Source organism: Aulonocara stuartgranti (assembly GCF_965226115.1).
Source record: "Aulonocara stuartgranti genome assembly, chromosome: 1".
Taxonomy (NCBI): Eukaryota; Metazoa; Chordata; class Actinopteri; order Cichliformes; family Cichlidae; genus Aulonocara; species Aulonocara stuartgranti.
In genome coordinates, this window is record NC_138939.1 from 37,366,568 (window position 1) to 37,382,967 (window position 16,400).

Sequence of the window (16,400 nt, forward strand, 5' to 3'; positions counted from 1 at the left end):
GCTTTTAGTTATCATTTTCTAGTTTATGATGATGATGATTATTATTGTTTGAGTTCTGTGTGTTATATTTTCGATCTGCCTCTGAGTCTGCATCTGAATCTGTCTGTTTAGTTCAATGTCTTGTCTGGTTCCATGTATCTGAGTTTCCTGTTTTATTGTGAAGGTCCGCGTCGTATGTGAGTGTGATCAGTTTACGTTTCCCCTGTCCCGTCAGCCCAGATTCCTCCCAGCTGTGTTGCCCTCCTGTCTCTCATCCCCTGATTACTGGTGTGTGTATTTAAGCCCTGTGTGTTCTCCTGCCTGTTGCCGGTTCGTCTGTGTTCCTCCGTGTCAGTCTGTTACCCTCCGTGTCAGTCTGTTACCCTCCGTGTCAGTCTGTTACCCTCCGTGTCAGTCTGTTACCCTGTGTTCCACGGAGTCCTGTTCCTCGTCTGCGTCTCTCTGCTATTCATCATCCGTTGTCATATGCTCCCAGGTCTGTTATTTTAGTTCTCCCAGTTTAGGTGTCTTTAGTTGTTTGTTATGCCCAACTGTTTGTTTGCCACTACACCTCTGTAAATAAAACCACCGGTATCTCATCCACTGCCTGCATCTTGGGTCCTCCTTCTAAATCCACACGGCTCGCCTCGGCAGCCGTGACAGTACGAACCGGCCAACATGGACCCAGCAGCATTCGCACCTACCCAGGAGTTTCGGGAGGAGGTAACCGACACGGTCGCAAGGTTGGTAAACCTGTGGCTCGAGCAGGAGGAAGAAGAGTTCCACCGCGCTGTAGAAGCCAGGCTACAGCAGCTACTCTCTGCACACTCCTGGCTGCTAGACTCGCTTCACCCGCTGGCACGGGACTTCCTCCTTCATGAGCTGCACCTTCGCCCTCCAGCCGCTACCGCTTCCCAACCCAGCCTGGCGGTGAAGATTTTGCCCGGCCTGGCGGTGAAGATTTTGCCCGGCCTGGCGGTGAAGATTTTGCCCGGCCTGGCGGTGAAGATTTTGCCCGGCCCGCCGGAGGTTTTGCCCGGCCCGCCGGAGGTTTCGCCCGGGAGGAAGCGACGATCGCGCCATCGGCGCGTCGCCCCACAGCCGGAGAGTAGGACTTTGGAACTGCCGGCTGTGGTGAGTGGAAAAGACACTCCGTCTGTTTCGCCAGCTCGAATGACTGTTTATTCCGGGGCTGTGTTTGTTGAGCCAGCTGCCCAGCAGGTAGCTCAGTTAGCCGCCCGGCCGGAAGCTCAGTTAGCCGCCCGGCCGGAAGCCCAGTCGCCACCTCCGCCACATTCAGCCTCACAATCCATAGCTCAATTACAGTCACAGCCAGACTTATTACAAACCCTGTTACAATCCATGGCCCAGTCAGTAGCCCGGTTAGCAGAAGAATCATTAGCTTTATCCTCAGTTCAGCCTCCTGTTCAGCAGTCACCAGCCCTGCATCCTGTGTCAGTTGCTCCACCACCTGTTCAGCCATCACCTTCACCTACTCCTCCTGTACAGCAAGCCATGTCAGTCCAACCCATAACGGACAGTTCAACAACTCCGTGCTCTAAGCAGAGAGACAAACCCAAGAACAATGTCAACATTCCTCAAAGGCTGGCCAGTTCTGAGACTGAGATGCACTCCAGGGCCTCCCCAGAGGCTGGGTTTCAGCCCCCATCAGACTCTGGACCCCTGGAGTTTAAGAAGCCAGCTGAGGACTGCACAGAGCTGTCGCTGTCTGAGCAGGGTCAATGCTCTGCGCAGCTGCAGGCCGCTATGTGTTTGCCAGAGGCCCGTGTGCCTGCTGGTCCTGTTCTGTCCCTGCCAGAGGCCCGTGTGCCTGCTGGTCCTGTTCTGTCCCTGCCAGAGGCCCGTGTGCCTGCTGGTCCTGTTCTGTCCCTGCCAGAGGTCTCCGCACCTGCTGGTTCTGTTGCGTTCCTGCCAGAAGTCTCCGCACCTGCTGGTTCTGTTCTGTGTGTGCCAGGGGCTCCAGTGCCCACTGGTTCTGAGACTGTTTTTGCTGGGGGGCCCGAGGAGCCCGTCCAGCCTCCTTTCTCGTCAGCTGGGGGGCCCGAGGAGCCCATCCAGCCACCAGCTGCTCCACCAGCAGCCTCATCCACGCTTGCAGCAGCAGTTTCATCCATGCCGCCATCTGCTGCAGCGCCTCCGTCTGCATCCTCCACGCCGTTGCCTGGCCCGGCCTCTGCTGCATCCTCCACGCCGTCGCCTGGTCCGGATTCAGCATCCTCAGCGTCGCCTGGTCCAGCGCATGCTTCGGCTTCATCCGCTTCACCTGGTCCAGCCACTGCTTCATCCTCGCCTGGTCCAGCCACTGCTTCATCCTCGCCTGGTCCAGCCACTGCTTCATCCTCGCCTGGTCCAGCCTCCGTGTCTTCATCCTCGCCTGGTCCAGCCCCTGTGTCTTCATCCTCGTCTGGTCCAGCCCCTGTGTCTTCATCCTCGTCTGGTCCAGCCTCTGTGTCTTCATCCTCGTCTGGTCCAGCCTCCTCATCAGCAGCGTCGCCTGGCCCGGCTTCAGCCTCCTCATCGGCTGCTTCGCCTGGCCCGGCTTCAGCCTCCGCATCGGCGTCCGCCTCGTCTGGTCCAGCCTCCGCATCAGCGTCCGCCTCGTCTGGTCCAGCCTCCGCATCAGCGTCCGCCTCGTCTGGTCCAGCCTCCGCATCAGCGTCCGCCTTGTCTGGTCCAGCCTCCGCTTCGCCTGGGGCTGCAGGGGCCACGCAGCCTTCAGGTCCCCTACTACCGCCTCCACATCGTCGGTCATCTGCCAGGCCGCTTGTTGGGCATCTCCGCCACCGTGGACGCCCTCCTGAACACCCTCCTGAACGCCGCCACTGCCTTCCGCGTGGCCGGCCCCCGGAACTGTTTGCCCGTCGTCGCAGTTGCCGTCCACACGGTCGGCCCCCGGAACTGAACTGTTTTGGCCTCCTGCGCTGTCGGCCTCCGGGTCGGCCCCCTGAACTTGACCTTCTGGGTCTTTCTGGGCTCTGTCCCTCCTTCCTGGTCCCCCGCCGCCCACTCTGGTTGGGTTGTTTTCTGTTTTTGGCTGTTTTTTTGTGCTTCTGTTGGGCGGTCTGGAGCCCGCCCTTGTGGGGGGGGGTACTGTCATGGTCCTGGGTCGGTGACCCAGCGCTTTTAGTTATCATTTTCTAGTTTATGATGATGATGATGATGATGATGATGATGATGATGATGATGATGATGATGATTATTATTGTTTGAGTTCTGTGTGTTATATTTTCGATCTGCCTCTGAGTCTGCATCTGAATCTGTCTGTTTAGTTCAATGTCTTGTCTGGTTCCATGTATCTGAGTTTCCTGTTTTATTGTGAAGGTCCGCGTCGTATGTGAGTGTGATCAGTTTACGTTCCCCTGTCCCGTCAGCCCAGATTCCTCCCAGCTGTGTTGCCCTCCTGTCTCTCATCCCCTGATTACTGGTGTGTGTATTTAAGCCCTGTGTGTTCTCCTGCCTGTTGCCGGTTCGTCTGTGTTCCTCCGTGTCAGTCTGTTACCCTCCGTGTCAGTCTGTTACCCTGTGTTCCACGGAGTCCTGTTCCTCGTCTGCGTCTCTCTGCTATTCATCATCCGTTGTCATATGCTCCCAGGTCTGTTATTTTAGTTCTCCCAGTTTAGGTGTCTTTAGTTGTTTGTTATGCCCCACTGTTTGTTTGCCACTACACCTCTGTAAATAAAACCACCGGTATCTCATCCACTGCCTGCATCTTGGGTCCTCCTTCTAAATCCACACGGCTCACCTCGGCAGCCGTGACAGAAAGCTTCTTCTTTTAAAGCTCAAACCAAAAATACTATTTTTAAGCTTTTATAACTCGAACAGAAGATGCAGTCAGATGTTATTTTTACCCCGTCTCTAAATGTAGCCAAAAAGCTGCTCATTTCCTTTCATCAGCTACAACTTGGAACAAAAATCATCAGTTCCAGGAAACTACAATGGGTGCTTCTACTCGGAGCTTATTCACTGCTGAAAAGATAATTTATTTACTTCTTACATCAAATGAAATGAGCCTGCAGACGCATGCCAAGCTTCACTGTTCTAACAGTAAATGTGTTATTTCCTGATTTAAAATGTGTAAGAATGTTTTAGTAATGGTGGTTAATTGTTCTACATCACAAAACTACCAGGAAGCATAGAACTGTGGCACAGAAGGGCTGCTGTGAAAACAACAGTATCTCTGGGGACTGAAAAACAAAGCAGTTCACGTGACGCTCGCGCCAGAAGTGAGTTAGTTCTTTTAAAACTGGATGACTAAACAGCATTAAAAAAAAAAATTATAGCCTGGTACAAAGAACAGTTTTCCACTTTCATTCAACTCCACAAAGATTTAAATAACTAGCCCATCTGGGACATGGACACAGAGGCAGCTGTTGTTACCTTTGATTATTAGAATCACTGAACTGAGCTTCTCTGTAAGCTACAAAAACATGTCCTGAAGACAGAAATTTGGTGAGTTTAGGTTGTTATTCAGCATTAATTACCCGTACAGTTTGCTAACCATGCCTGCTAGCATTAGCAGATAATATGGTCATTTCTGGATTCCAGGAGCTAGCATCGCTTAAAAATACCAGAACCATTGTGAGCATCACAGTGGCTCTATTCAGTCTACCTACAGTCTGTGGATGGCACTGAGTTGCTTTGTAGTGATGTGCGAATCATGAACAAATCGTTCAATTGACCCTGTGCACGAGAAAATGCTAACTTCCTGGTTTGAGACCGGATGTGGGGTTGTACATTTCCGGTAGCTTTACTTTGCGGTCAATCGCTACTGCGAAGATATACTCCAAAATCATGTCCAAAACTCGAAAACGGAAAGATCACGTTAAGTTATAAAGAGCAGAAGGTGGGAACACTCACCACTGCTGTGTCATAAGAAATCTAATGATCAATTTTGACGTTTAAAGCGTTTAGATCGATCAGTTGTTTACATCACTCAACACAAGCAGAACTGCATCACTGCAGCAGAAGACACATTGTCCACATTCAGAAGTATCTCTGTATAGTGACTGGTCTTGTGATTTAAACAGGCAAATGTTCAGCATTCAAACTGCAGGTGAAGAATAGTCAAACCAGATGTTTCCCCTGTTATGTCGATATCAGCTAGTCAAGTACACACCTACACAGCATGTTAACAAACCGTGAAAAAAGCCACATACATTAGTATTTACGAAGGGTATGTTGTGACTTACCTTCAAAATTACAGCGGTCCTTCATTATAACACGGTTCACCTTTCACCTCGCTGTTTCGCAGATTCTTTTAGTGCAGGTTTGCATGCTTTTTTTTTTTTACGTCACATTGTGTCCTGCGTCCTGATCGCTGCAGACGATCTCCTCCGTCACGTCTCTCCTGTACAGTACAGAATCGCTGCATCGATCGTTAGCAGTGTGACTCTGAAGTGCAGTACTTTATGTCCACGATGTCCACGAAACGTTTTGCACCGTCAAAAAATAAAATTGGCTATTTGATTTCACCTATCGCTGGCTATTTTTAGAACATAACAACCGCAATAAACGAGGGACAGCTGAGAAATATAACATTTGAATCCCTTTTCTCTTTTGCTCTGAGGAAAAACATCGACAAGTCGATGAACATAATTTACAGATATATTGGGTAAATGCCCAAGACATCTATAGAAATGTAAATCGCCGCTTGATTCATTCATTTGCTTAACTTATTTTGGACGGTAAACAGAGCGTGAATAGGACACCGGAAACAAAGCTCCCAACAGAAGTTTCCGCACCGGAAGTAGCATATGCTAACGTGCACGTAGTCAATACTTGAGAATCACTTTACTGACTCGTGAATCATGATTCACAAGCCCAACTGACTCACTGACTCATCCCTGTTGCTGTTAGCAAACTAATTCCATTAGTAGAAATATATCTAGCTTATAATTAAAATTGTGTGGAAAAAAACAACAGCCAGTTTCTTAACAAAAACATTTCTGCTCTGAACTGGAAGAAAAAACCCTGAGTAGAAGCTCACATCAAGACAATAGCTCCTCAGTTCACAGTAGCATCGCTCTGCTAACATGCTAACAGCACATTTGAGTTACTCACCCCCTCCCATCCTGTGCTGAATCATAGCATAAACGAATGGCCCTTTCTCAATTCTCAAGTACGTGAGTACGTACTCGCACGCACTCGCACACACGGGAGTACGGACTCGCCGAGAATGCGAGTACGGACTCGCGATTTGTACAATTGGAACACCAGCATACTTGATGATGTCACAGGTCCGGAGTTTTTACTGCCGTCCCCTCTTAATTTAACTGTGAGTAATATGTTATGAAGCTTAACTTTAATCACAGCCAAACAGGTTTACTCAGGAACAAATAAAACACTGAAATAAACCAAACATTAACATTTAGAAGTGATCTAAGTGACTTATATATCATGTTTAACCTCAGTAGTGAAATCTCTATTAATAAAAATAGTGTACATGTACATACGTGTACCTACCTTAATAAAAACAAGCAGGTGAGATTTTAGAACGCTTTTTATTTTTATTTTAGTGGACACTCCATACAATAGACAGCTACTGGGGTTTGGGGTTTGTTTAACTTGAGTAGCGAAAAGACTGCGGGGGGGTTGAAAACGATGTGCCGGGAGTCCGCTGTTCTCGCCGGCTCTAATAATCCTCGACCTCGCTGTCTGCTATTGGAGCTGGCGGGTCACAGACGTCTCCGAAAACATCGGAGCGCGTTTGGAAATATATGATATCTTGATAAATCGAGCAGACATTTGAAGTTTACACAGCTACATTCTCGCTTGAAAATAACTTAAAGGTTTATTTTGTGACCCAGAAAGAGTAATATTTAAAAGTTTTTAGCCCCGCTCGTCCGCCATTGCCGCGTTTGAGTTTTGGACGAAATGCATTCTGGGATATTTAGCTGTCCCATATGCATCGGTGGTGACTTGTGTGGATTGTGCTCGATAAAACGGGCGGAGCAAGAACAGACTTTTTCGCGTTCTCGGCTTGATGCATACTTCGAATTGGAACAATACTTGGTCTCCAACTGATGACATATCACAAGTACACGAGAACGCAAGTACGCATATTGAGAAAGGCCTACTCACTCACCCCCTCACTCCTGGCGCACAGCTTCTTCTTCTTTTTCTTGGTTGGCAGCCAATGTTAAGGCGCATTACCGCCCCCTGGCTCACAGCTCAGTGGACATTTAAATATATTTGAGGAAAATACAAATAAGATAAAATAAAAATAAATAAAATTTTCCCTTTAGAAATCTTTTTTTTTTTGCTCTTTTTTTGCTCTATAAAAATAGTTATTTTTCTTTTTCAATCACTCATCTTAGCAGTAGGATTTACATGAAAAGAGAAACAAATTAAGTTTGAGTGAAAATGTAAATTTTTTGCACTCTCTGGTCAACTGACTCAGTGAATCAAATGACTCAAAAAACCCGATTCACTTTGGTGAGTGACTCATTCAAACTCGATTTAGTAAAAAGAATCGAATTTACCATCACTATTGCTTTGAGCTAAAGGCTTTAACAGGAAAAGTTCACCTCATGTCTGTGGAACATTTTAGGATGTCAACATTTATTATCAGCCCATTTATTTACTTACTGATAAACAGTGTCATGTACAGATGTCTGACTGCTGTGTTGCTGTTGGCAACGTGTCTGATGATAGACAAATTTTCAACAAATTTGTGTTTTGACTAAATGCGCTAAACATTAATGTGATTAATGTTGTCATGAATCAATATTTTTACTAAACCATTCAACAGATGTTGGGATATTAGAAGGAGTCTCAGCCTGTAGGTCTAATGTTATTTATAGTTATTTATAAATAATGTTATTTAAAAAGTATTTTTTTAATATATCCATCATAAATGTTTCAAACTAATTATACTGTTAGGCAAGGATAACCAGAGTAAATACAAAATGCAGTTTTTAACAATTATTTAAGGAAAGGAAAAACTGTTATCAAAACTTGGCATTTTTATTACAGCATAAAACAGCTGAACCTGTGCGTAGCTAGCAGAGAGTGGACCCAGGGTCCTATCCTATGAAGCAAGTTCAACATACACAGGCTCTGTCTGTTATAGTTATCATTTTGAAACATGAAATGTTTCTGTTGGTCCAATAACCCACAACGTGAAGCTTTCCATTTAACATCAGTTGTTTGGCAGTTCTAAGACTGCTTAATGGCAGAAACATCTCTGTTTAATGGCATTCCAAGCCTTCTCCAAATTAAGGCAATCTTCTGGGCAGATGGGTGTCTGAACCCTCATCTGTGTGTCTGAACCCTCATCTGTGTCTTCTTATGATCTATGAACTTGATGCATAAGGAGCAGCCAGCGGCTTGATATTACCTTCATGCATTCTGTGTTTAAGACTCACATTTTGTGTCTTTTATGAACAAAAACATCCAAACATGTATCCAAATATCCTGGATAGGGTAAAGATTGGTGATGATAAAACTTTCAGTTTTTCCAACGTAATTTATCGTGTATAAAATTAGCATAACTTGATGACTGGGGTCCAGGGATGGCTGCATGTTCCGCCAGGCTGGTCTCTTATTTAGATTTGAGCTGTCTGAGCAGAGCGCTGCCCTCCACAGTCAGTAGATAACGGCTTCCAGGCAGAATTTAAAATACTGCGACCACCAATCTACTGGGGCTGCTCAGAGCTGTATGAAATTGGTCTATTGAGACGTGTATTCTAAGGCACATTAATGCCTTAGAATACATATAAAAAGTAGACTATAAATAAATAAAAGAACAATGTGCCTGCAGACTGAAATGTTAATGGGAGGTTGTCTTTAAATGCAGAGACCCACAGGGTCATAAATGTCCTTTAGTGTGTGCATCCCTGCTGCTGGATTGCTTTGTGCAAATGTGGCATAATTTTGTACTTTTATACCTTAACTGTCATTCAGACTGACCAACAATAACTATATCATGAAGCCATTACTCTGTATAAGACTAGTGAATATGTATTTTAGTATGCTGATAATCATCTTTCATTGTTGACGTCCCTCAGTCTCTTCCCCACCTGCTATGTATACAAAATTAAATCATCAATACAGCAAAGTATTCTTTCCTTTCTTCATTTTTTCTTCCTTTTTCACACTTAAACGTTTTAGAGTCGAGTTATTTAAATTTGAAACAGCGATAACCTGAGTCAACACAAAATTTATTTATTTTGTAAAATTGAAAAAACGTGAATTTGAATCCTAAACCTACCTGGTCATATGTGAAAACAATCATGAACTAACTGTGATAAAAACAACATTTTTGGAAAGCGGAGTTCAGTTTGGCTGCTCACACCCTGGACTGGTTACTCCCAAACCTTAAATAGAACCTGTCTGACGAAGTAAAGTTGGCTAAAAGATGTTGAAAAGGCAGCAGCACATCATGCCACACTCAAGAATAGATAAGAACCAAAGTCAGAATCAATGTCATTGATAATTTTTCCTCAATGACAATGAACCACAAATGGAGGAAACGTGTAACAGAGGTGAACGAGTATCAAAATTATTCCAGGAATGCATCATATACTCTTCCAGGAAATCATAAAAGAATAACATCTAAAGAACTACTCGGTTAAGGTTAAAGTTCAACATTAGCAAAAATGGCATCCATGGGAGAGTTCCGAGGTGAAAAACTAGTGCTGACTAAAAACCCCAGAAAGGCTCATCTCGCATTTGCCAAAAAACATCTTGATGATCCCTGAGACAATTATGTGGAGTGATGACTAAAGGGTTTTTTTATGAGACATTTCAAAGATTTCAATCCTGCTACATCTGCTGTAAAACTAAACTAACATTCAGTTACATCAAAGTTTAACATTAGAGAAAGAATGCAGTTTTGAAAAAAAATATTTATTAAGGGAAACAAAGTTATCCAAATCTACCTGCTCCTTTAATTAGAACATATTAAAAAAAAAAGATTTTAAATATCTTGTCACATTGATGCTCCAACCTCTCCTTTAAGGTCAACAGCTGAAGGTCAAAGTGATAACAATGCTATGCAGAGCTATTTAAAACTACAGTATGTTTCTTACTGCCAACATATATGAGGAAAAATTATATGGGGATTTTAAATATCACATCTCACATCTTTTTCAAGGTCAAATTAGGTCAAATTCTCATAAAATTAATTTTATCTTTAAAAATATGATTAAAATTGTACTGCCTTTGTTTGTATTGGTATACAGGGATGGGGATTCTAAATATTAGCATCCAAATATCATTTCACATTTCAGCTTTGATATTACCGTATTTTCTGCACTACAAGGTACACTTAAAATCCTTTAATTTTCTTAAAAATGTGCAGTGTGCCTTATGTATGAATTCTGGTTGTGCTTACTGACCTCGAACTGATTTTATGTGCTACACGGCGCTCAAAAATCTGTCAATAATGTTTTAGTGTGACTTTGCTAAGCTACGAAGCCGCACCACCTGATGGATTGTTTGAGCATTACGGCTACCATGCGGTTGTTCAGTGATGACGCGACGAATCCTACTTCCGGGTCTAAAGTAGTCTGCGTTTAATATGGCTTTTGTGTTGTTAACATGTATTTTCTGATATTTGATCTCAAAAAGCTCCTAAAACAGTCAGTGATCCCTGTTGACCTCCCTCGGCTTTTATTACCGCTAATCATTTATTTAAGCTCAGTTTTTAAAACCTTAGGATGTAACTACAGCCCAGCCCATGCAGCAGTATATGAATGACTAACCTCGTATTATGGATGGATTATCTCAGTTGTTCTCCTGGCTGAAGTTTGGTCCTTTTACAGCATCCTGCCATGCGATTACATTTGTTCCTGACCACCGAGAAAACTCACGTTAACTTTTATCGAGTGGAAAAAAAGTTAGCTTGTTTATATTATGCTAACATAGCTGTGTCGCTAGCGGTCACGTAGCAAATCATTATATACCAGCTAGCCCAACTTCAGTAACCCTACAAACGTCACTGCTGTTTAGTTTTCTGTCTTCATTTATGCTGGAAGTGATAGCAGAGCTGTACGTTTTAATTTGTTTCCAAAACCCCGCAGTCAGGACATGCTATATTGTATTTAGATAGAAGCTAGCGAGCTAACACCCTGCTAACTTCTAACTCCTTTAAATGTCATAATTTCCGTTTTCATGGATGCCTGGATGTTAAACTCAATTGTTACACCTGGTAGAGCAGAACACTGATCATTTTATTAAAGATGAAAGACTTTAGACAGTTTTTCAACTCTAAGTAATGCCACAGTGATCGTTTGATATATGGACCTGCAGCAGAGTTTAGACCCAGACACGGCTAGTGACGTCAGACTGAACAACCGGATAGTCAGGAGCCTCGCAGAGTAGTCTGGGTCCTAAACTCCGTCTTCTTCAGGTCCCAAAGTCAAACGAACACTGCAGCATCACTGAGAGTTTAAAACTGTCTAAATTCTTTCATCTTTAATAAAATGATCAGCGTTGCTGCTTTACCAGGTGTAACAATTAAGTTTAACATCCAGGCATCCATGAAAACAGGAGTTATTAAATTTAACGGCGTTAGAAGTTAACAGGAAGTTAGCTCACTAGCTTCTACCTAAACATGATATAGCATGTTCTGACTGAGAGATTTCTGAAAAATTCAAACGTACAGCTCTGCTATCACTTCCAACATAAATGAAGACAGAAAACTAAATAGCAGTGATGTTTGTAGGGTTACTGAGGTTAGGCTAGCTGGTATATAATGATGTGCTAGCTACACAGCTATGTTAGCATAACATAAACAGTGAAGCTGGAGGATGAACAATTAATTTTTTTCCCCTTGATAAAAGTTAACGTGAGGGTTCCTGATGGTCAGAGACAAATGCAATCACATGGCAGGATGCTGTAAACAGTCCAAACTTCAGTCAAGAGAACAACTGAGATAATCCATCCACAATACGAGGTTAGTCATTAATATACTGCAACAACAGAATGAGTAAAGTTTAACTTATCTGACTGTTTTGTTTTGCTTATGGTCTGAAAAATACAGTACTGTTATATTTCACATCTGCCAATTATTTCAGGTCTATTAAAGCAGGTTTCAACGGGACAAACAACGAGTTTGCATTTTCCACTTGTTTTTACTGCAAACGCCTTCAAGAACATTGAAAAAGAACAAAAAAAACAAAATGAAGATTTACAAAGTACGATTCCCTTAAAAGTAAATGCTGCCAGAGAATGAGCTGCCTTGGCAGAGGTTTGCACTCTCTGAGTACTTCTTGTTGCTCCTGAAATGCAGACATTAGAGAAAAAGGTCAGGCAGAGAAAGAAAAGGGGGCTGAACAAGTGGCAAATTGCACTGTGGGCTGTAACGTCGCCTCAAAGGAAACATCCTTCTGATTTCAGCTTTGTTTTAAAGCAGTTTCTGTTGTCAATATGGTCCCAGATTGAGAGTGAGATCCCATTGAGCCCATGCTTCTTATGGAATCGGTGAAAAGCAATTTAAGTCACATGCAAGACCAAAACAAGACAAATATGGTTTCAGTGCATTATAGAATGGTTGTCATGGAGACATTTAAAGAGAGAGAATGAACGACAGACATTTGTGAGTACACTTATACCATCATATTAAAGTTTGTTTTACTGGCCTTTATTAGTCGCTAAATGACTACACTACAGGTGTAACAGTGAGAGCAGGAGGCAAAGAAAGGTTTGTGTAAACCAAACAAACCAGACTTAAAACATGCACAGTCTCAAATAGCATCAAATAGACTGGAACATTTTCAAGTACCAGCTGTGGTGCTTTGCTTTGTGTTAAAGCAGATGCAGTCAGGAGAGGAGAATTTATAACCAGAGGGACAGAAAATGCACTTTAATTTAAACTGTTCACATGTAATCTTTCTGCTTTTAATGCTTCTCATGCATAATCTCGGAGTCTTAACTTTGAATCAGTGAGCGAGGGTGTTCAATCAGTCAGTGTGGAAAGTTCTGCACAATGTTCAGGACAACAACAGATCTACATCTAAATGCAATCCATTCTGTATGTACAGGGGAACCTGAGTGACAGAAACCATGGCTGAAATGCAAGAAGCTGTCAACATGTCAGAGAATCTCTCTGATCCAAAAGCAACAAGCAAAGCTACCACAGAAGGTGAGGGTCAGCTCACTTTGCACTAAGAAATCCAAATGTCACACCAAAGACAGACCAGCATGCACCAGAGTCTGCCCGAGAGTATTACAGTAATTCTCTGTGGACCAGGAGTCACTTCAGTCAGGTGGGAAAGGCGACAGTCACAGAGACACATTGTAACAATTCTTACTTTGTTACATATTAAATACATATCTATAAGTAATATTAATGCACGACTGTTAAATGCTTGGCTGGTCACGTCTTTTTGTACTCTCCAGGGTTCCTTTGCAGAGTCTGCGACTTGGGTGCTGTCAGCTGTAGCAGATTCCTGCCTCTATGGATCAGCCATTTCCTCCATCGGGCGTCATTACTGTTTTTAGAACAACTGACTGGAGCTTGAAACCTGGATGGGCATGCATTTTTACACTGTGTTTGTACATCCTCCAATAATGTCTCAAATAGCAACACATGTTTTACAGTAATAATTATCAACCAGTATTATCCTTATACTTTACCTGCATCTGGCACGTAGCTTAAAGAATATGCACATGTGCACCTTTATTGTTCGACATATCATAAATAAGCTGATTTCAGGCTTTTCACCAGAGCTTAACTGCAGGGCTTTGGCTCAGAAAAGCTACAAGAGCATTAAGTTGTCCGTATGTTCTGAATGATAGGCTTGTCCAGTGGACGCGTGGATGCTTTACTGAGCTGTCAGCCTGCAGAGGATTCAGATATCTGTGTTTACAATCCCCCCCTCTTCATTCTCAATCCGATAACAAATACGTTTTCAAGAAGAGATTTGGCCATCTGGAAATGTTGATAGCTGTATCTAGGAAGTCACAGCATTGATATAAAAAAATAATAGTGCAATACTCTCTGACAACACATGTCACTCTTGCCCTCCTGTAATACTATGAATCTTGTAATTGTGTGAATTAATTTTGTGGTTACATCGATGCCCTCAAAGCTCTTGGTTAAGAAACATGACGTGTTTAGCGATCATGAGTTGATTGCTGATTTTGATAGAGAAAAACTCAAAAGTGACATAAAACGAAATCACTTTGTAGTTCACGTGTTTTTGATAAACTTTGACAGGGTCATTAATTGGTTTGCCTGGTGCTCTTAATCAAAGGGGGGGGGGGGGGGGGGGTGCACTTAAAGAAACTCGTCCTCATTATTAAGCAGTCAATATGCGATCATCGAACCATGAACGATTTGCGGCTGGATCTACTCAGTCAGATAAAAGCTTATTAAATTTCTGTCAGAAATTCAGCAAGTGATGCTGTTAAAAGGAGAGCTATTTGAAAAAGGCCGGTGTTGAGCAGCACATAGTAAAGCTGCTGCTGTATCTAGAAAAGAGTACCTATTGAAATATAACTGGTTTAATTCTTTTGGGTGGGGGGGTATCCTATCCATCATACCCCATGAAAGCTTTTATTCGAGCCATCCCAGTTTGTATAGCCATCCAAAGACCTGACTTGATAGTTTACTTCAGTCATATTGAACCTTTCCAGTCTTTGAATTGAGAACATTTCAAAGTGATGGATGTGTTCAGGTCAAGTTTTCTGTGCAGACCAAACTGTTCCAAATCAAAATGAGGTGCTGGTTATGTTTTCAGTCTTTTCTCTGAGTAGGTTCAGACATTCTAGGTCATTTTGCTCCCCACGCCAGGGGCCACAGTTGAAGTCCTGCTTTCTTTCTTTTACATGTACGTTTTCTAATTTTTAATTCATTGTTTGAAACCAAAAGATGAGTGATTCATATGAACATTATCAAACCTTTTGATGAGGTCTGTGCAATTAAACGACTTGTTTGGGAATCAAAACAGGCTCTGATAGGTTTAGACACCAACTACTTCTTGGTTACATTTAAAAAATGACTCAGTTAGGTTTAGTCAGTTAAATCATTTGGATTGCTTGATTGATGGTGTTTAGGCTCCAGAAACCACTTACCTGGATTCATCCATTTTTTAAACTTCCAACTGAAATGCATTAGAGTTGACCTCAAAGACTTCTTCCAGCCAATCAACACAGATCAGGTAGGGATGGGTATTGATAAGATTTTCACGATTCCGATTCCATTTTCGATTCTGTTTAACGATTCGATTCTTTATCAATTCTCTTATCAATTCTTTGTAAAAAAGGAGAACACTAAGTTCGATTATCTTAGAACTTTGTTTTATATCTGCTTTTTGAACAAGATAGAAATTTAGGAGTCACATGACCTTAAAAACCCAACAGTGAGATCTTAAGAGATCCACAGCCTACGGCTTTTCAATGGGGTGTCACAGGGTCCCCTGGAAAAGAAATTGTAAATGTAAAATAATAAAATAAATATTCTTCTGTAGCAATAACAAAGTATAGCATAAATTATTCTGTAGCAATTACACAAGAATATCCAGTAATATCCCTGCCTACAATTAAACACATTCACTTACCGAAAATCGGGGGCATCTGCTGTGGCAAATGGGTGCAAGCCTTTTACCACAAACTTAGTCACTGCTCGGTGACATTCATCTATCCTGGCCTGAAAGGAGACGCTACCGGTAGACTGCAGCAAGAACTGCCAGCATCTGAGCCAGACTCTGTCTGTCTCTCTCATCATGGTCACCTAAACGCACAGTAATGGCAGGTTTTGTAATAAAGCAGATCGCGCTAACATAATATGCACTGTTAGTTGATTATTTACCTGCTGCATTAACGGGAGAGGACGTGCAAACCAGGGGCAATTTTAGCCCATTTTCGGGGGTGCTTTGATTCATTTTGGGGGTGCTTCAGCACCCCCAAAGATTACTTACTTTTTTTGACAATATTTGCTGTTTGTGGGACACACTACTAAAAATATAAAAAACATACAGTACGTAATTGAGATGGAACATTTTAACAACAAAAGTATAGATAACCCCTCCCCCCCTCCCAAAGTGGTTTGTTCCAGCTCGCCTCTCCCCTACTCTGGCTCTAGCGCCCTTTCTGCCAGAGCTATAGTGGCTGAGACGCAGCAGAGCGGAGGTGTGAGCGGCTGCCTTAACCTTCAGTTACTCTTTATATAGTTAGGTAGGAGTCAGGCCATGTTTCTTTTTAGCTGAAAAACATTACACCAGGTAACCTGCAGTGTTGAAAACTTGTTTCCCGACTATGTTTGCTACCCTACAATCCGTCCTGCTCTGTAGTAACATCAGCGACATTTGACCGTCCTGTTGCTCCCATTTAAATGTATACAGCCTATTTAAAATCTAAAACTTAACATTGTCTGTAGCCTGCTGTTGTTGCCACTGTCCTGTTTGAAATGGAAAGAGAGAAACTGGTTATTTTGTCCTATTTGCCGATATTGA

At 42.9% G+C, this 16,400-nt stretch overlaps 1 long non-coding RNA gene across 1 annotated transcript; it reads left to right on the forward strand.

Annotated features, from left to right (window-relative positions):
• The first annotated feature begins 11,738 nt into the window (after positions 1-11,738).
• LOC309701970 lies at positions 11,739-13,962 on the forward strand. Its single transcript, XR_014275322.1, has 3 exons — positions 11,739-11,899; positions 12,987-13,211; positions 13,345-13,962. It is a non-coding gene; the product is annotated as an uncharacterized lncRNA (long non-coding RNA).
• The last annotated feature ends 2,438 nt before the right edge of the window (positions 13,963-16,400 follow it).